The sequence below is a fragment of the Cupressus sempervirens genome, chromosome 10 (genome assembly GCF_028749045.1).
Source record: "Cupressus sempervirens isolate cs-2001-9-10 chromosome 10, ASM2874904v1, whole genome shotgun sequence".
Lineage (NCBI taxonomy): Eukaryota > Viridiplantae > Streptophyta > Pinopsida > Cupressales > Cupressaceae > Cupressus > Cupressus sempervirens.
In genome coordinates this window covers 75,307,462-75,328,547 of record NC_143127.1, presented here as the reverse complement: position 1 = coordinate 75,328,547, position 21,086 = coordinate 75,307,462, and the positions used below count along the sequence as shown (strand labels likewise).

Sequence of the window (21,086 nt, the reverse complement as noted above, 5' to 3'; positions counted from 1 at the left end):
TGATTAAATACCAAAGAGATTGATTGTAGAGTGCTAAATCCTTGCTTGAAGGTTGATTTGAGTATTGAACGTATGTATTTGAACCATTTTCTTTAGTTTTTTCTTCATTGTTTCAACTTTTTTTAAAGTATCAAATTTATTCCATGTTTTGTACAAGTTTTGAAGATTTTTTTAATAAAATTTTTGTTATAGATTGCAAGTGCAAGAATGAGTAGTCAAAGCTCAGTGGGTGGGGAGAGTTCTCAACAATTTAAAATTGATAAAGGGTCTCCTTTATGGAAACACACTACAAGAATTGCACATTGTAGTGGAGGTGGGGATTTCATTTGGAAATGTAATTTTTGCCAAGCACAATGTAGAAGCTTCTATGCTAGAGTTAAACTTCATTTCTTGGGCCCTAGGAGTAAAGGTATTAATATGGGTGTCGAGCCTGATAAGTAAGGGTTGTCATTTAGGCAAATAGCAGCATTTTTAAAAGAACAAGAAAATGTTGATAAGATAGTTTCAAAATGGAAACGAAGTTCTAGTGGGAACAAAATACTAACATCACCCACTCATCAAGCCTCTATACATCCTTTCTTGCATATACCTTTGTGGTCGGTAGAAATTGTGTATCGGCCGATGGGTCCCTTCGGGAAAGTTCTTGTTATGTAGCCGACGGTGAATAGTTTGTAGCGGACATGATGTATTTGGCCGACGGATACCTTCGGGAAGGTTCGTCGGAAAGTACTTATAACCCCTTCGGGAAGCATTGTATTCATCTTATCATATGCTATCATATGAGAAAAGCATGATGTACTATTGGCATATGCGAATAATAATAGAAGTTCTGCTATTTGCTGTTTGGTGCTCGTGTCTATTTCCTGTGTGCGTTGCTTAATTAATCCATACGGTAAACATTTGGCGCCGTCGTTGCGGATATCAGTCGTGGGAGTCTGACCAGTTGAGAAGAATTGAAGTTGCTATAGGCATGGACTTTCTGCGTACCAGAGGCAGTGGGAGCAGGTGTTGGCTGTGAGGCTATCTTGGTGGATGCGTAGAGAGCTCGGGAGGAGCTGATCATCCAGTTGGAGGCAGTGCAGCGACACTTGGCTCAGGGTACCGAGGAGTTGGAAGCAGAGAAAGCAGCACAGGTGGCTATCAAGGTCAGCTTGAAGAATCAGTATTATGTTAGCAAAGGCTATAGATGCAACGGGATGAGTGTGAAAGTAATATGGCAGATCAATATTGTTGTATTAGTTGCTTGAGTTTTGTTTTGTAGTCGTCAGGAGACAACTTTTCTTTTTTGGGGGGAATGATGTCGTCGGTAGAAATTGTGTATCGGCCGACGGGTCCCTTCGGGAAAGTTCTTGTTATGTAGCCGACGGTGAATAGTTTGTAGCGGACATGATGTATCTGGCCGACGGATACCTTCGGGAAGGTTCGTCGGAAAGTACTTATAACCCCTTCGGGAAGCATTGTATTCATCTTATCATATGCTATCATATGAGAAAAGCATGATGTACTATTGGCATATGCGAATAATAATAGAAGTTCTGCTATTTGTTGTTTGATGCTCGTGTCTATTTCCTGTGTGCGTTGCTTAATTAATCCATACGGTAAACAACCTTCTACAGATGATGATGAAGATGTACAAGAAGTCCAAATCCACACCCACCAGAGAGGCCCATCAGATAAGGCTTTTCAAAATGAGTTGAGATGGGTGACCTCCCAGGAAGTCCAGGTGATTTACCTCCATGAGTATCAACTAGATGCAATGAGTGCTAAGTGTTCCATTCATTCTGATGAGAAATGTGTTCTTCTAAATCACTACTTGTGAAACATGGGTCGATGGGTTTAACTCAAAAGTTACACACTTGGATCTTGTTGTGAGGTTTTCACACCATCGCCCCATTGCAAGTAGGGACCTTGTTTTTCTCATAGTTGTTAGGTTAGGTAGATTTTGGCATTAACATTAGCAATTTAAAGCTTTAAAAGACTGGGGAGTGACAAAAAATCAGGTGGCCAAGGTTGTCTTTCTTTGAAGTAAGAACATCAAAATTGAAGCCTATAAGGGTCATACTATAATAGGTTAAACATAAAATCCAAAGTGTATTTAAATATTGGCTATTCAACTAGTCCAAAATTCTATCTAAAGGCATTTTCCATGCACAAGGGCACAAAAATCCTTATAGAAATTGATTTTCCATACTAAAAACTGTCAAAATCATAAGGAAAACAGATTTTTTTATAAAAATACACAAAATCTGGACTCACTATGAATTCCCCTTCATATTTTGATCAAAATCCAGAATTATAATGAATTTCCCTTCATATTTTGATCAGAAAATTTGGACTCAATATGAATTTCCCTTCAGATTTTGGTCAAAATCTGAACTTAGAATGAATTTCCCTTCATATTTTGATCAAAATTCAGACTCACTATTAATTTCCCTTCATATTTAGCTCAAATTCTAAACTTAGCATGAATTTTCCTACTTTATTTGCCTCGAAAATTTTTGTGTTGAGGACCAAAAATTCTAGCATTACATAAATTTTCACCACTTTGCATAGCTTTTGCTCAAAAGAATTTTTGGTATTTGAAAAGTCCGGAGAGGGATTGATTTTTCCCCAAGGGCAAGCTTGAAGTTTTCTAAGTCTAGGAATTGTCCAGACTAGGGCCATTTTTCCCTTGGACGAAGTTGGTAACTTGGGAAACTTTTGGAAGTTGTATAGATAACTGTCAATTTTCACCTTGAATTAAGTATGGAATGTTCAAAACTTTCGGAGTCAAGAAGTCCAAATTGGCATCATTTTTCCCTTGGGTGACAAGTATGAATTCCAAAAAAAATCGGCAGTCAAATTTGTCCAAGCATGGGACATTTATGCCTTGAAGTGAAATGTTGGATTGAAATTTTTTCGAAGTGTTGGAGGTGCCTGGACATGGCATGTCGAGTGAAGTTCTTTTAAGCCCGAGAATTGTCCAAACTAAGGTCGATTTCACTTCAATACTTATTTGCGAAACTTGAGAAAATAATTTGAAGTGCCAAGGGCATCCATACTAGGGTTGATTTCCCTAGTGGGGACAAAGTGAGATCTATTTTTTTCTAAGTAAAAATTGAATTCCATCCAAGCCTTGGTCAATTTTCCCTACTTCATATGGGTGGAATTTGAGTTTGGATATGCCATTGGGTCCATGCATATAGTGGACCTAGTTATTTTGAGGGTCCATACATGGGCCAATTTTCCTCTATTGGGGATTGTTTCATTAATTAATTAAAATATGGAAAAAACTAATTAAATAAAGTTGGGAATTTTCTAGAAACTCATTGATTTTTTAATCTCGCGTTGCTTGTGGGTGGTGTTGGCTTTTGATTTGACAAAAATTTAACATCCTCTTCAAAGCCAGGAAAATACCAAGGAATAAGCTTAGAGACCATAATGGGTATCCTAAGGAACAAATTAAAAGGACAAACTGACAAGACTTGGAATTGTCTTCTCCACATTGAACTCTAGAAAATTCAGAACTCTAGAAAATTCAGGCAGGCATACCTAAGAATTCATATTTTTTATCCAATTTTCAAACTTAATATGAATTCTAATATAACAGATGATTTAGCCTTATTTCTTATAATTTTAGGAATGTAACAGAGATGATAAATAGCTATTTTATCAAACCCTAGAACTCCATGAATCATGTATAGGCTTACTTCTCAGATCTACAACAGTAAATATAAAAGGATTGATTTATAAAAGATTTTATACTGTAGAGATATTCCAAATTAGATCGACTTTAATGGATGACCAGTGCCTTATCTATTGGGCTATTATCTCATAGGAATTTGACATTTAATTATCAGATCTATCTCAACACTTTGTGGTAAGAATATCAATATACAATTCTAGATCTCATTCTTATCAAAATCTTCTATGAAAACCAAGAAATTCTTCCAAGTTACATCAAGCATCTACATTAACCCATTTTAAATTATAAGCAAAATGTGAACTGAAATATAATTCAAAACGAATACAACTGAGATTTAGTAAACTTTGCCATTAAATTCAGAGAATTAAATGATAACAAAAGAAGAGACAAGATCTAAAATGTATAGCCAACTTTCTGCATCGTTGTATTAATTTCTTTGAAACATATACAATTCAAATGTCAACTCCGATCAAAAGAAAAACTCAAATAGATCAGCAACTGTTAACTCTCTTTTTCATTCTATCTTTGGAAAATGAATATACAGTACATATGGATTGACTCAAGAACAAAGAAGACTTAGTTCAACAAAATGAATGTCGGACCCTCACTCCACATCTTGGAAATTCCTTTATAGAATAAGGATTGTAACAAGCTTTAGATGGGAGGACACATGTTCAAGAATCAGATATAACAATACTTTTTCATATAAGACAAAACATTTACAAAAATAAATATTGGGCATAGCCAAAATTTGAACAGCTATCAATCTGGATGTTCAGGACCAACTTCATTGTTTGTTGTAATATCCCCTTTCTAGCATTCATAGCATGATGTGTCGTTAGCCTATTTTTCCATGGTCCCATAGGCTAACCAGGACATCAAAGGGACTTAGAGGCCATTTGACCTAGACAGTTTCAGTTGCAGGTGTCTCTGAGGGGTTTTGAGGTAGTTTTGGGCATACTTACTATTTATAGTAAGTCATTCTGGATATGATTGGACATCCTATGGCAGCAACATATCGATGGTAAATGTTTAAAATTGACAAAAAGATTCATTTATTATTGATATGATTTATTTTGCATTAATAAAGTCATTTTATAAAGTTAAATTCAAATATTTAACTTTGTTAATGCTTAGACTATAGTTGGTGGGAAATATTTAAATAAAAGAGTCCCATTTATTTTATAATACATTGGAGACATAAGTTACATAAGGGAGTTATGTTTTATCCCACATTGACAAGACGAAGGCATGGGTTTTGTGAGAACAAAATAAAAGAGGTGGAAGAGCTTCCATTGAGGCATGCTTTGGTTGATTGAAAAATTACTTGTTTAGTTTGGAGATAATCTTCCTAGGGCTTTGAGGACGAAATCCCTCTTAGCTATCAATCTCCGTGCTGTTGCAATATACAATCTGAGGGTTTATTTGGTGCCTGCAAATTAGAAACTAATATGCACAAGGTTTTAAGAGCAGATTGCAAGTCTTTATTCTACTGCTACAGTACTCGCGTGAACAGTACCCTCGGGAATAGTGCCGTGCTACAGTAACTTGTGAATAGTAAAATTGCTACAGTGAGATGCTTGAGTTTCATTCTTTCCCATGAAAAGTCTCTTTTCTGACCTGCACTGGAGTTCTGGGTGTTATTCTCCAATCCTAGCGGATTAAATCAGAATCACAGTTGGAGATAAGAAGGTGGACTTGTTCTTGGTGGCTGCCAACAATATAACAGATCAGCAGCAGTTTCAATAGTAGGGTACAGACGCCATCATTGGGCACTACAATGATTTGAAATTTGTCACCAACACCAGCAAACATCTATGTGATTTATGGCAATCCAAGTTCCTTTGATTTTGAATGTATTTGCTTGAAGACTTTAAATAATGTCAAGTTGCCTAAAGGGTTAATAGTTTCAGTTATTTATATCTGTAGAAGCTATTTTGTTACAAGTTGCTTATTGTAAGTGTAACTAATCTGCCATGAATGTATATTTCACATCCGTATTTGAACTAAGTTGATTGCTCAGTATTTTTATCTACAATAGTACAGATCAGATTGCTTGTCAAGTGTTTGAAGGAATTCTTGAGTACATATCTAGTACTTTAATTTTCTCAGTTCAACTTACATGCCAAGCGTTTGACAAAATTCTTTAGTGCAATATCAGTGTTTTGGTGATCTTATTAGCAAGGGTCTTTACAGTGATATCTAGAGGATAATTTACATTTTGATGTGTTGATTCTCAAGCATTAGAAGCCACCTATAGCTACTTTTAAGTACACATCAGACTGATAACATTAGACCAGCAAGTTGGAAGGTTGCAATATTCCTTGTGTCTCTCAAGCACATTTTAGCCCTATAAGACCAAGGGATATTACATTTGTAATGAGAGCATACCCATAGTAGGTGAACCGTAAAGTTAAGGTATCTCTTTCAAATAGTTGTCCTCCCTCTTCATGTTACTTTGACTTTTCCTAGCTCGTTCAGTCGCTATCTCCAGATGGAATTGCCTTTATGTCTGCTATAACCTCCCAGATGGTAATATTTGATTCCTCATCTAGCCAAGTGACTCCTCTAACCATGTTCAACTCATTGAGGCTACTTATTCCATTTGGCATCTATTAGAGCTCTAACCTCTACAACTGTTTTATTTATATTTGCCTCCACCTTATACAAAATATCAACAATATCAAAAACTGTTACAATGTTAGTTTCTCCATTACTGTAGACAATAAATCTTTCATGCTTCAAAATATTATCAAAAGAGTTTGACCATTCTTGCCATTCCCTTAGCTTATTGTCATCATCAACAATCTTCTGGATGAAACCAAGTGTCCCATTGGCAATGGTCTTCATTTCATAATTTATTAATCGCAACATACAGAAAAGAATGCATTCAATTCTTTGACCCTGTTTATCATTTTCCTTGTGGAAATGATAATCTCTTTAGGTAACTCCTTCTGGGCCAAAATTGGGACCAACCTATCAAAAAATGGAATATAGGGGCCCCACTTAGTGAACAATGGAGAAAGAATAGATAATTCATCAAAGCATTGATACTCTACTCTATACAAAGCAATGCAACTGCTGTAAAGATTCTGGGAAGCATGTTTAAGAACATTTATTTTATGTGAGAGCATACTCTCCATTGTCCTGACTTCTACTTCTTTCCCTGCTTCCAGCTCTTCCACCTCCATTTGCTGATCCCTACTCATATTTGATCCATCAATATCTATTTGGCTTTCTTGATCTTTTACCTCTATGATAGGCCTTGTTACATTCTTTAAAGTTTTCACCTCATTTTCAAGGGCAGTCATCTTCTACTCCAGCACATATGTCTTCTTCATTTCTTCCTTGTACTTCTTCCTTGCTTCAATGGATATGCTATATGTTTGAAACAACTACTCTTCAAGCATATCCACTTTGCTCTTCCCCATGAGTGAAACTCTATTCATAATGTTGTGTATCTGGTCACTTGAAGTTGTAGTGACATTCTAGAGTATCACATTACCTTGGGGAGAGTCTCTGACTTCCATCAGTGTTGGTTTATCAGAGTCATGGGACATATTCCAGGTTGTCATTGTTTTTGTATCTATGTTAAACCCAGATCCCTGCACTTCTCCAGCAATGTTAGCCTCCTCAAATGAGACAGGTCTACTTTGTCTTTTTATTTGATCCAACATAAAAGATGAGTTGAGCTCCCATCCAAGGAAGAGCAACATTCCACTCTTTTTTACCAGCTCTCTAGCTTCATCTACAATGAGGGTTTCACTGTTTGGATCATACTCCTGCAACTTTTGCACCGGTTCCACAACTTTTCCTGTGAGTCTCTTGGTTGCAACTATAGAGTGAGTTTATTTTATTTAATTTTAAACAAAAAGGATTTGAACTCCTCAAAATTGATGAAGTCACCATCCTGGATGATTCTTTTATCTATTATTCTTGCTTCGAGATTGAGTTTATTTGGGATTCTTTCATTTTGACTGGCTTGCTTTATCAGTAAGTTATGTCTGATTTCATCAAAGTATTCGGTCCCCCTTGGCATAATTTGCAGGGCTTTCTCCCTTGCATTGTCTAGGATCTCAAACATGTTTTGCTTCTTCCTGCCACCATGAGCCCAAGCAGAAATTTTTGGCTCCTCTTCTTCATCATCAATCTCAATGATGTCATCCTGCTCAGGAGATTCAGGTGCTGCTCTATCTCTTATCTCTAGGGGCACCTGAGACATTATGCTTTCAAAATTGCTGATGCACTTATTAAATCTATCCAAATACCTCTCCTCATGATAGAAACCTTTGAAGTAGGGATCTTCTCTTTTCATTTCCTCTTCAACTCTCATGATTTATTTCCATCGTAAAGTTCTATCTTTGCATTCCTCTGTCTCTAGGCAATTCATGATTGCATCTTCTTCCCAACATGGCTTGCTACTGGGCAGGTTAAATTTTCTCATCTGCAGGGCATGCTTGACAAGATCATTAGGATCATAGGTCCTAGCAGGAGCTGAAGGTAATACAAACTCACTCAAATTCATCTATCTCTTCAATTGCATCTTTGCCTATAATAAAATCTCCTACTTTGACATTTCTGCATATAAAGGATCCCTTTTTTGTTGTAGATCTCAGACATTCCCGGTTCATCATTATTAGTTGCCATAAGAATTCTTCAATCCCCATTCTCTTTGGAATGTGCCTAGGCAAAACATGAGGGGGCTACGGGCCTCCATAAACACTTATAATAGAAAAAATTTCAAAAAGAAAAACATTCCCCCAATCATGTCCCAATCTTCTATCCTCATTAGGGCACATAGAGGGTCTAATCAACATTCTAACACCCCTAGGAATTCTCTTGGTAATATCAGCTAATTTATTGGAAATTGGAAACTCAAAATCATTATAGAAAGCTAAAGAATTGGAATAAGGATAGAACCTTTTCCATAATCTAGTCAACAGTTGTATTGGCAAGCTTTCTCCCATCTCCTCTATTCCCTCAATAAAATAGAGACTAATGTGCACTATATTCTTGTACAGAATGATATCTCTCAACAATGAATAATGGTGGAATTTGAAATTCCCCATTTCTCCACTTTGTGTAGCTGTAATCTCATTGTGCATAACATTTATTAAATGGGTCCCAAAATCATGCCCCACATTGTCGTGCAAATCCTATATATCCAAGGCCATGATATATACATTGCTAGGAGCAATCATCATGCCATCCAATCCTATCAACTTATCTATTCCAAAAAAATTGTATTGAAAGTATCTGCTGCAGAACTCCAGGGGCATAAAGTCTCCAACCTTTTTAGGGAGCTCGCCCTTTTCCTTTTTGGATTTAGGAATGTGTCTTCTCATGACCCTGCCAGTGAAAAAGATTTTTTGATTCTTGAAAGTCTCATATATTTTCTCTTGTTCAATGGTCTTTGTCATAGGTCCTCCATGGTCGAAGACTTCTTGAATATCTCCATGTCTAGCTTGCATAAGATGCTCCTATCCTTTCTATGGAAGCCATGGGCAAGAGTATTATATGCCTTTATCAAGGCCTTCACTAAATCTACATTGACTATGACCTCAGGCATAATCAACTTTGCCAAGTTTCTATTTCATGGATTTGAAATAGGTGGCTCGCAAAACCTATTATTGTAAAAATACTAGAATAACTCATTGCCATTAGTTTTTGGCATTGTTGCATCTCTGCAAAAACTATATGCATCTTTGAAAATATGTGAATTCATTGTTTGAGCATTTGATGATCTTGGTAGAAAGTAGACCCATTCTTCCACCTATAAACTGGATATCTTTGTTTTAGCTTGCTAAATACCTTGAGAAACATCCTCTATGTTCACCTGTGCTATCAACTTGCCCTCTTCTTGTGTTATTTTTTCTGATTTCAATCTCTTTAAACACTCCTGCAATTCAATCTCTCTGGACAATTTTGCACTCAATCTCTTCTTGGCTCTAAAAATCTATGAATGTTGTAAGTAAGATTTTGTTACATCACCCTTTGATAGTAGTTGAGCATAGGAATGGCATTGATGTTGTCTTTAAATCAGCATGCATGAAATTTTTTGAAAACTCAGAAAAGTATCACAATCTAACTTTATGGCGCTCGCACTGCTAGCATTCAAATTCCTTTTAAAACTTTTTCAAATAGTAACTCTCATTTTGGCAATTATGAGGTTACAACAATCACTTTAATCTTTATGTTTGATGGCAGCGACCATGCGAATACTTAGCAATGTTTGTTATTGGCAGCTTCACAAGGCTTACCCTTCAAATCTTATTTCTGCCTATGACTGTGCGAAACCCTTGATCACAACTCCATTGTCTATCTTCAAGCTAGACCTTTAAACCTTGCAAAAGAGCAAATACTTCTAAAATACCTTGTCGCTGCTTCACAAGTTCATTCTTGCTTTATTCTTTTAGCCGCACATCTGAGCAAACACTGCTATCATGTTTGATCGTTGCTTCGCAATCTATGTTTTACTTTGTGTTCATAACCATGTGACTAAGCGATCAAATAAAATTTTATATCTCTTGACTGCGTTGCATGATCACATTGATTTGTATTAATTGCATTTCATGACTTGCAAAGCTACGAACACCTTTAGTCGCACCGTCTCTGCTTGATTCTGTCATTAACATTTTAACTTGCGACTGTGCAATACACCTTAAGTCTGCTTCACACCTTTTATCTTACCTTATAGTTTTAATCGTGTGTTTGAGCGATATCCAAACCCTCATAAGATGCTAACCTTTTCGCTAGTTCACGGCCTACATTTTACTTTAAAGCCTTAACTACGTGACCACATGATCAAGCATCTCATTCACCATACTAATTGCTTCGCTTGTTCGCACATATCCATCGAACTGCTTCTTTAGCAATGCGACCATGCAATTGAGCTATCTTCATAACATGCTAGTCTATTTCACCAATTCATGGCTTGTATTTTTCATCACCACTTAAACCATGCCACTGAGTGATCAAGCATTTTTAGGCAGCATTGATCATTTGATATCATCACAACTATCTTATTAACTACAACTTTAAGCCTTGCGATTGCGCAATGAAACGAAACTTATAACATCTAAATTGTTTCACTGCTTCGCGGCTTCATATCTTCATTACTACTTTAACTGTACGACTACACGATCAAAGCTGATCGATGGGTCACTTCATCATGCCAATTGTTTAATTTTCAAGCTGTGAAGCCGTGAACATTCTTTCTAACATCAGTCACACTATCGTTGTTTAATTCTTTATGTTATACACAATTTCTGCCTTCGGATGCTTCCACATGTCTTATCTTCAAGTTATCATTAAGCATAGGGACTAAGCATGAATCCCCTTTTCGTGCGGTCGCTGCTTGAAACTTTAACTTCATGCTTAACTGCACGAAGCCACAAAAAATGCTTACTAACTGCATCGCACCTTCATTGTCTAAATCAACCATTTGTAATTAACTGCGGTGACCTTGTGAATACTGAGCAATGAACTGAGTCGCACAATCGCACCATAAAAAGGTTAAAAGCTTAACAAGGTAGCAATAGAGCGACAAGCCTTGGTCGCAAGGTCGTGCCTTAAAATTTTCAAATTTCCTTTTAAAAGCGCAAAATATTTAGAGCATTTATTTAAAACGAGGGTTTTAAAAAATGAAAATATGCATAAGGATATGAAACTAGGGTTTTTCTAGGAGAATCTCTGTACATGAAAAATGGAAACCCTAAGTACACAAATGAAAACTAGATTTTCACAATAGGTTCTTAGCATATTTAACATGGTGAAAATGCAAGCCAATAGGTGGTAAAGCAACATTCCAAACACTTTTATAAGGTCATCAACCAAGAGGAAAAATCCAAAGGATTTATAACTGCAAATGTGAAGTGGCTGAAAATATGAAGCAAGAAGGCAACCCAGCATTAGAGGGATGAAAATGACAAGTTCAAGTGATGCAAGTGATTGAAGGCAGGCTGAATGGTGATATTTTCTGATTTTGTGGAAGCCTTTAGAGGGCTGAAAGAAAGGTATTTCAAAAAAAAATTGAAAGCAAGGTTTATGACTGTTTTCCGTTTGATTCAAAGGCCAGTTCACTTGTTTTGCAGCCATTAAAGGGCCAAAATAGAGGTATTTGCAAGCCTAAATCTAAAGTTTTCCTAGACGTGGGTCTTTTTTTTCAAAAAATCACATAAAATAATCTACAAACCAAATCAATTATTATTAGTTAAATAGTCAAATCATGATTGTAAACTTATCTGTCAACCTAATTCATCAAGAATTTGGGGTTTCTCAACTATTTCACATAAAATATCTATCGATTTGAATACATGCAGTGCTCTGTTAAATATATGCACTGAAACCCTAGACATATGTGCTTCTTTAATAGATCTATCAAATACATGTGCATGAACTCTCAATGGATGCACACAATGAATAAATGTGCAACATTAAAAGATGTCTTAGTCGATTCCTTAAAATAATCTAAGAGCCAAAGCAACCCAAACTTGTTTGCTAAGTCTTCCTTGGCTAAATAAAAACCATATGCAACCATTTTCAGACATTGGGAGGACATGGTGAAAGAATTATGAATTAATGTTTGAGAACAACTTCTGAAAATCAATTTTTTCCCATAAGTTTGGGTTTGCTTTTGATTACAATCTGATCCTAGATGTTTTGCAGGCTTTTGGACATTGTTTTGAGCATTATTTAAGCCATTCTAAAGTCTGAAAACACAAGTATTGTCGGTAAATTCTATATTGTAGCCAACGGGTAGAATTGTATCTAAAAGGGCGCGTGACAGTTGAGTCACCCCTTTAGGAAAGTATATGTACATCGTCCGGAAGGGACTTTGAGGCATCACCATAATCATATTGTAAGTATTTTAATGCATATTGCGCATAAGAATAAAGTATCTTTTTGTGTTATAGCTTACTGCACTACATGCAATAAGTATCCTTCTACCTTGTACGGTAAACATTTGGCTCCATTGTCAATCGAACCTAGAACAAAGGAAGCGTTGTGATGATTAATGCCAAATCTGCTTAATAAAGATAGGAATAAGATAAAAGATAAGGATGAGATATGCACAACACAGGAAGTATTAATTTTAGCACAATAGGCAGAGCGCAAACAGAAGTTTCAGCAGCTTACCAACGGACACCGAGGGGGTGAAGGAGCACAGATGGAGGGAGTGCATTCACCTAGCAGACCAAGGAGTGTCAAGGAATTTCTAGAAGAAACTCAACAACAATTGAATTTGATGGAAGAGACAAGGGAGTAGTTCTTTTCTTCCTCTACATCTGGGTACATTGCCTTCTTTTCTTGTTCGCAAGTGATGGCTAGTATCTTCTCATCACATGTTTCGATGCTTAACAAGTTCACCCCTTTCTTAGGGCATTTTGAATCCTCATGGTCTCCCGGACCACACCATCTGCATAACAACTAAGGCGTTTTCTTCATGGTACAATGCCTCAGTTGCAAACGGCGATACTAAACATGACACCACTCCCAAAAGCAATGGAAGAGATAGGAAAGGACGGTAGTGGAGTGACTGCAACAGACCCAATGTTACTGGCACTCACTATGGGAAGACATCTAGTAGTAGTAGAGATGGATATCCTGGGAACTGTACTCATGGACACAATTGTCAATGGAGGGTCAGGAGTAAACGTACTACTGGAGGACATATGGAAAAAGTTGGGACAACCTACGTTGTGGCCACCTACATTTCAATTGCTCACTACTGATTAGCATAGGATCAAGCCTCTAGGGACCCTGATGGCGTAGCTTGTAACCATCAGAATGCAGTGGTTGAGCACGTACCTAAATGTGAGGTTTCACCATATACCAACACCTCAAGTGACATTCCTTCACACACCTACACGAGAAGTTGTTCTGGAGGAAGATCCTCTACACGTGGAGGAGCATCACCAGACACTGACTGATAGACCACCACCTAGTATTATTGAACGAGTTTAGAGCATGGATGGCTAGCACACCAAGGATGCATCCCTCTCCTTAGTATTTAAACATGGATGTAATTAATTGTTTTAGTGAAAACTGAGTCTTGTTGTCTTTATTTTGTCATCTAGAGAGAACTTTACTTTTTGGGGGGGATAATGTTGTTGATAAATTCTATATTGTAGCTGATGGGTACAATTTTATCCGAAGGGGCATGTGACAATTGAGTCACCCCTTTGGGAAAGTATATGTACACCGTCTGGAAGGGACTTTGGGACATCATCATAATCATATTGTAAGCATTGGAATGCATATTGCATATATGAATAAAGTATATTTTTTGTGTTATATCTTACTGTACTACATGCAATAAGTATCTTTTTATCTTGTATGGTAAACAACAAGTTATAGACCTAGGGTCTATAGACTTAAAGTACAAGGATGATTTTTAAATAATTTAGTATTAAATCCCATTTTTACCAATCCGAAGGATTGGTAATGCTAAGTCTTCCTGGGGTCCTTGGACATTTGAATAACAAATTTCACCACTCAAAATCATTCGAAAAGTGTAGGTTACAGGTGTGTCTTCGGACTTAACGTGAATAAGGAATGTGATATTGATGCTTAATAAAGTCATGACCTTTTCCTACTTTATAAACTAGTTCTTGGATTTGATAAAGGATGAATTTCACAAGTTTTTGAAATGAATTCCGTAGCTTATTTTCAGACTTGTCCAGGATAGCTTCTGAAAAACAGAACTTTGCCAAGGTGTGATTTTATTATTTTAAGTGATGGATAATTGTTTTAACCAAAGACTCAAAACTCGAAATTGGGTTGGAGTTGGCAAGGCCTACTCAACTCGTGAATTGGCTATGAATTGCCCATGAATAGGCTATGAATCGGCAAAGTGAAAAAATCCTTGAAATTTAGATATTTTAATGATTTGAAACTTATTTCATGCACCCTTTATTGCATATCACTTAAACAAACTATAACATCATCAAATAGAAGCTAAAAATACATAAACAAGGAACATAAATGATAAATCCATCACATACGTAAAATGTAAATTGTGGTTGAAGGAAATAGAAAACATAATCATTTGACATAGATATATAGAATTATAAATGTATACAAAATCCATAAAACTAATGACATCAAATGTTCCATGAAACACGTATCTATAAATGTAAAGTGTAAAATTGTAAATAGTAATAGTGTAACTTTGAATTAGAGTAGGTTGATATCTTTACTTCTAATCGTTGGAGAATTTTGTCTCTTTGGATTTTGTTAGTGCATTAAATTATCTTTCCATTGGTTTTGATCTCATGTTAAGATGCTTTGTAGATGAGGAGAAATGGCAAGTCCTAGAGCAAGAATTCATTGAAAATTAATGACTAATTTTTATTGCTTTGATAATACGATATATCATATATCTAATCTAATGAAAGGTTGTAAATGCCACATATGATTGAAAAAGGTTAGGGAGGATCTAATTAATCTTCTAAGAATGCTGGAGTTCAAGGTGTGTTCAGTCAAGGAAGGTATTCTCGAAGTTATTTGAAACTATATATCTTATGTGTTTCCAGAACACCCATATCTGCTGATTGAACAACAAAAAATTTAGATAATTATAAATCATAATTGGGATGCAACCAAAAAAAAAGAAACCAACAAAAAAATTGATTTTTTTTTTCACCAAGTCATGAGGTACATCGGTGATTTAGGAAACAATCACCTAAGTTGGCGATTCATTGCAATTTCTAGCGAAAAATCACCAAGCTGATTCAGCCAGTCAGAAAAAAATTGCCCAACTCAAACCGAATCACTAAATCATCTAAATCGGATGAATCGTAACGATTCTCGTTTCTTTGGTTCTAACACATGGATAAGAGCAAACTTAGGTCCCAAATACTCATTTCAGTCATTGTGCATATAGTTTAACCATTGTTCAAATTAATTATAACTCATTTTCAGACTTCCTTGTCATCAGAAAATTTTAAGTCAAAGTTGGATTTTGTGCATGGATTGCCTCACCATTTCAACTCATAGTGTGCGTATGAATCCATGGGCCATGGTTTGTCTTAACTTAGAAAATTGTTAGGACTAAATCCGTAGCCAATCTTCAGATTTGTCAAAATGTTTTTCAGAATATCAGATGGAAGACTAATTCTGTCAATTTTTTAGGCTAAGTGTTGATTGAACTCTGTCTTAGGATTCTTATCCAAATGCTTGTTTCCATTACAACCATTAAAAGGATATGATCACTAAGTTCACATAGAATTCATGGTCTAATTGTAGGATTGCAAAGTCTGAAATTATCATTTTTATTTTAAGTTCGTTAAGACCATACTGGTTAAAGGCAAGGATACTTGCGAGGAAATGAATAAAGGAGGGTGGAAGACATGTTCAAGCTCAAGGCCAAGGATAACAAATAAAGAGAGCTAACCTAAATTAGTCAAGATCAAATGAAGACAACACTTCAAGATAATGCACTTCATGCTGGAACAAAGGAAAGAAAATTCAAGGATCAAGATGAAGGAATTATCCCAAGACCAAACCTTCATCAAGCAAGAACATGGAACAAGTCCTAAAGAGGTCCATGATAAGTTCAAGGATTAAATTCATGGACATCATGTATTCCTATGCAAGTCAACTCTAAACTTGATTAAGTGTTTGAACAATAAAGACTATCTTACAAGGAGATCAACTTGTCCCTATTCGCATAAATTTTCCACAAGGATCAAAAAAGTACACCAAGGAATGCTAAGGATGATTCTAACACCAAGGTTATAAGCATAGGAACAAAGGCATAAGGACAAGCCTGAGGTTGAGAACAAGAACGAATACGAGGAAAAGATTCCAAGAAAGGGAGTGATCCTAATGATGATCGAGTCAAGCAGGGAAATGGATTTAATATTCCAAGGAAGATGACAATGTTTTGAAGGGATTGCTAGAAGGATCAAGTCTGAAAATGAAGGAGACAAAAGAATTCAAACAATGAAGGTGGAAATACCAAGGTTTCAAGCATCCTAAAGTCCAGCCATCCAAGAGAAAGATGATCAAGAACGATGAAGGATTCCTAAGGATATGGAAGTGGGATTAAGGTAAAATTTGCAAGAAAAATGAGGCACGTGATCGTAATGATGAGTTGTATGATGACTAGGCAATTTCCTTCCTTCCTACTAGTCCTTAAGCCTTTGATTTTTCTCATAAGATAATTTTTTGGTGCTTCATTTTCACTGGCTGCATTTGGTTGCCCTAATTGGGGTTTGTTTACCATCTTAAATTGCACATACTCCAATTTAATGAAGGTTTAGCACCTATTTGATGTGTGATCATCAATCTCCTTGCATCTCTTGTCCTTCCTTCCATTTTTGTCCTTCCCCCTAGGTGGAATTGGGGTAAAACCTAATAGATCCTCTTTAAAGCTCCCATTTTCAAAGCGTTAAGCTCCAGGTAGGATCTATCATCCTTGGTCCTCCCTTCCCTTCATCTATCCACTTAGAATCTACTCTTCATATCGAAATGGCTATATCTCGGACTCTGTGCCTGATTTTGGGGATTCGAGACCTATTTTGGAATCCCAAAAGGATCTCGGAGGTTTTGGGCCCTAGTAATCAAGGTCACAATATGCCCCTGATTGGGCCCTATTTTGGTTTCTCTTCTTGGATACTGTTGGTTCCCAAAACCGCAGATTGGAATCCTACGAGCCTTGCCTGCTCGATGCTGGGATATCCAACTGGTTAAGGCCAACTTGATGAAACTGAACAACACAGTCCGAGTTCCCTGCACTTCCGGCTCTGCAAAACCGAGGTGGGTGTACCTGATCCTGGACAATAGCCTTACATCTAAGATCCTTATAGCAAATTGGTTAAAGCACAAATATAGTGAAAGTTTCCAAATGGCAAGAATAATAGAAAACTTTAAGTTTGCAAATTACGGGTTAAGAATAATAAATGAATATATGAATGTTTTTTAAATAAAAAATAATGATTGCAACAAATGAATATATTAATTCCTTAAAGGAAGGATATGAAATAGTTGCCAGCTATTTGAATTATGAAAAGTATAAAGACCAGTGCCAAAGGGTGATAGAGTCAGAACTATAAGTTTTCACATACAACTTTATGATGTTATGTACATTGAATTTATAAATAGTTTAGTCATCAGGATGCGATAAATCAATTGTTTTTACGCATATTTAAACCAGTCTATAATATTTTAACCCTTATTAGGACAAAATAGATACAAATAAGGAAACAATTAAAATATTTCACAATATTTGTATTTGTCGAGTTCAAATAGCCACAATTGATTTGATCTACTTACTCTGACAATAAATTATTTATATAATTGAGAAATGATCATAAAGGACGAACTATATAGTATTCTTGACTTCTAAAAATTTTAAGCAAATGAAATAAATAAATACTTCTTACTGATCATGCCGGAAATAAAATACACTGGAGACAATCCTTACAGACAATCCATCCAATGCATTTGACTCCAAAGTCACATATAAGAAATACATTTGTTCAATAATCCGCATCCACAGAGTTAGTTCAAAATTTCATTCTTCACCATTGAAAGAATAAAATATATCATAATGTATACAATAGTTAAAAATTAAAAATATGGATATATTAAATGTGTCTCTTTTACATCTTCTATTTATAAGAGACGGAAGGGCATTATAAATCATCGCACCTCTTCCTAACACATAACCACCAATATAAAATTTTAATATAATCCTTATTAGAAATAATTGGTGGTTTTGTAAATTTAGGCCTTTTTATTATTTTCGAATCCTAGCTGAGACTATAGTCCAAAAAAAAATGAAACCTTTAAAATGAAGGATTTCCGGCTCGGATATCTCCTTTGGCACTCATAAATCCTTTTCCTCCATCCTCGACATAGCATGCTGCCGGCACTTTAATGGATGTCCCTCTGAATCGTGACTACCATCTGCAGAAAGACACGTGAGGGTTTTATCAAACAGCTACAACTCAAGCGCACTCCATTATCTAAATCCACGTGAGCATCTTGTCTAAACTGATCCTTCTACGTGTATCATCATTTGATGCAATTTCTTTCATTTTTGTTAATGCCTTCTCTGTGCCTTCGTCCATTGACTACGTGCACATCCCGCAAGGTCTTTTCATTTGCACGAACCTCTGCAATGTCAACTCATAGCATTTCTCCATACTCGTCCATGCTCTTTATTGACCATATCCTTGTGATCTGGTTATTGTTTCACTCTTACAGATCGTCTCCAATGCTGGCTGTATGTGTTTTGTCTGCTGGAGATGTTTCATTGATATTTTCTTATCCGTTTTCATGGGGGTGCTACAATATTCGCTAAAATCCCTAGTTCCATGTTGATGCGTGTGTCTCCATTTTCAAATCCTTTTCTCTTCCTCATAGACCTGCAACAAAACACAAACATTACATATTGATAAACATATAAAATTAATAATAATAAGAAATACTCCAGCAGCACCAGCAGTCTCAATTATCTTTCGATCCTCTACATGATGGCTATTTTCCGCTCTGAGAATGAAGCAGTCGTGTGAGAAACTATGGAATTCTGAATAAGAGCAACATGGACAGTCCTTGGTGATAGCATCATTTCTGATTCAGTATTGAAACAATATGCCCCAAAAAGCAATCGGCTGACTTCTCAACAAAGACATTCTCTGATTTATGCAAGAAGTTCACAACATATATCCTTAATTAATATTCGAACACTGGAATCCATTGTTCCTTGCTTGAAGTAGGCAGTTCTGATGTATCCAGTTTAATTTTCTTATTTCCATCTGGAACAGGCAAGTCTTGTAATCTCATCTTTTTGTCTGATACACCATTCCTATTCCTTTTTGAAGATTGCATAAGCACTGCAAAGGCATTAATGGAGTCAGAAAATTTTGTTTTCTTGACCTGATTTTCATTCATAGGTGAGATTTTGCTTTTGGAAGAGTCAGAATCTGGAATCTCCAGGTTAGGATTTAAACTTTGTTGTGCTTTACAGATTGATATAAAACTTTCAAAAAGAGATGAATAAGTGTCATATAGAACTTTGCATCCTTCAGCATAGTCTCCTTTGAGATAATTAAATCTTTCTGGATTGATATTGGGACCTAAAACATGGATCACACTGGTTATCCTTCATTTTGTATAATTGGCAACTGGAAGAAAGGGGCACAACTAGAGCACTCCCACGGCTGAGAACTTTAACCCATTCTTTTATGGCAACTTCCAACTCTGGACCCGCAGCCTTGAATATAGCTGAATTGACACCACCACCACCTACCTTCAAACGCCTCACCAGTTAGCAGCATTAGCAAATACGCTACACTTTAGACCTCTTTTTGAATACAACTTTGTAATGTCTCCCACAAATGTATGAAATCTTGCAGAGTCCAATCCCTTTTTGGCTGCCTTTGAATGAACTCGCCTAAGCATAGCAGAAACTCTATCTACAATTATATCAGCTGCTTTCTCGTGATCAAAATGGAAGTCAGCTGCTGATATGGATAGAAAAGCAAGAGGTGGAACACAATCCTTTCCAAATATTTCATTGAGAAAACTACAAAAGCTCTGAATAGAACTGATTTGAGCTGCTGTATGCCAATGGCACTTACTCTGACATAAAACATGTCAAACTTTGTCTTTGAAAATAAATAGCATACCTGATTGCAAAAGCCTTCTTAGTCTAATAGTTTGCAAAGACTCTCCACAGTATGGACATTAGAAGAAAAATAAAGATCTTAAACTTAATGGCGTGCTTCCTTATATATCCTTGACATCAATCATGATTCCCTTCCAATCTTCACTAGTGGAGGTGGAAATTTAAAGTCCTATCAGTGGCTCTTGTTGGGGACGTATGCTCCTTGTGAGCATAGCGAGATTCCAGCTATCTCTAGAGGAGTAGACCGTGCACCCATGCTTAGCATGATGCACATGAAATTGGGTGGCCCCCTGGCCCCCCAAAAATAAACATCACTTCTTTCCTCGATCAAATACCTGATTCTGATCCTACAATACTTTGAACCTGCTGACAATGGTATCATAAAAATCTGATCCATTAACAAGTGTTAGAAAACAATCATTACATAATATGTGCATTTCATTTAACACTTGTCTAGACTTAATTCCTACCATTGCATTATCAATAGGATCAAATGACAAGAAATATATTTCACTATCATTTAAATCAAATGTTTGATCTCTTGCTTCATTCATTTGTTCAGTATACATGGAAGAAAAATCCTCAAAAGAAAAATGATAAAAACTTAAAAACATCTCCCTAAGCATATTGTTAGCAAATATTACCATAGGATCTTCGAGGATACTTACCTCAGTATGCTGTCCATATTTCATACCTGTATCAAATGCATTATCCTTATGAATATGATTTTCTGATTCAGCTTTACCAGTGCAATCATTAGCC

The 21,086-nt window shown here is 36.2% G+C and overlaps 1 protein-coding gene across 6 annotated transcripts in view; it reads right to left on the bottom strand.

The window, feature by feature from the left end:
• Positions 1-21,086, bottom strand: part of LOC149532657 (DNA (cytosine-5)-methyltransferase CMT3-like) — a 323,016-nt gene that overhangs the window by 204,655 nt on the left and 97,275 nt on the right. The gene's annotated exons all lie outside the window — the stretch shown is intronic.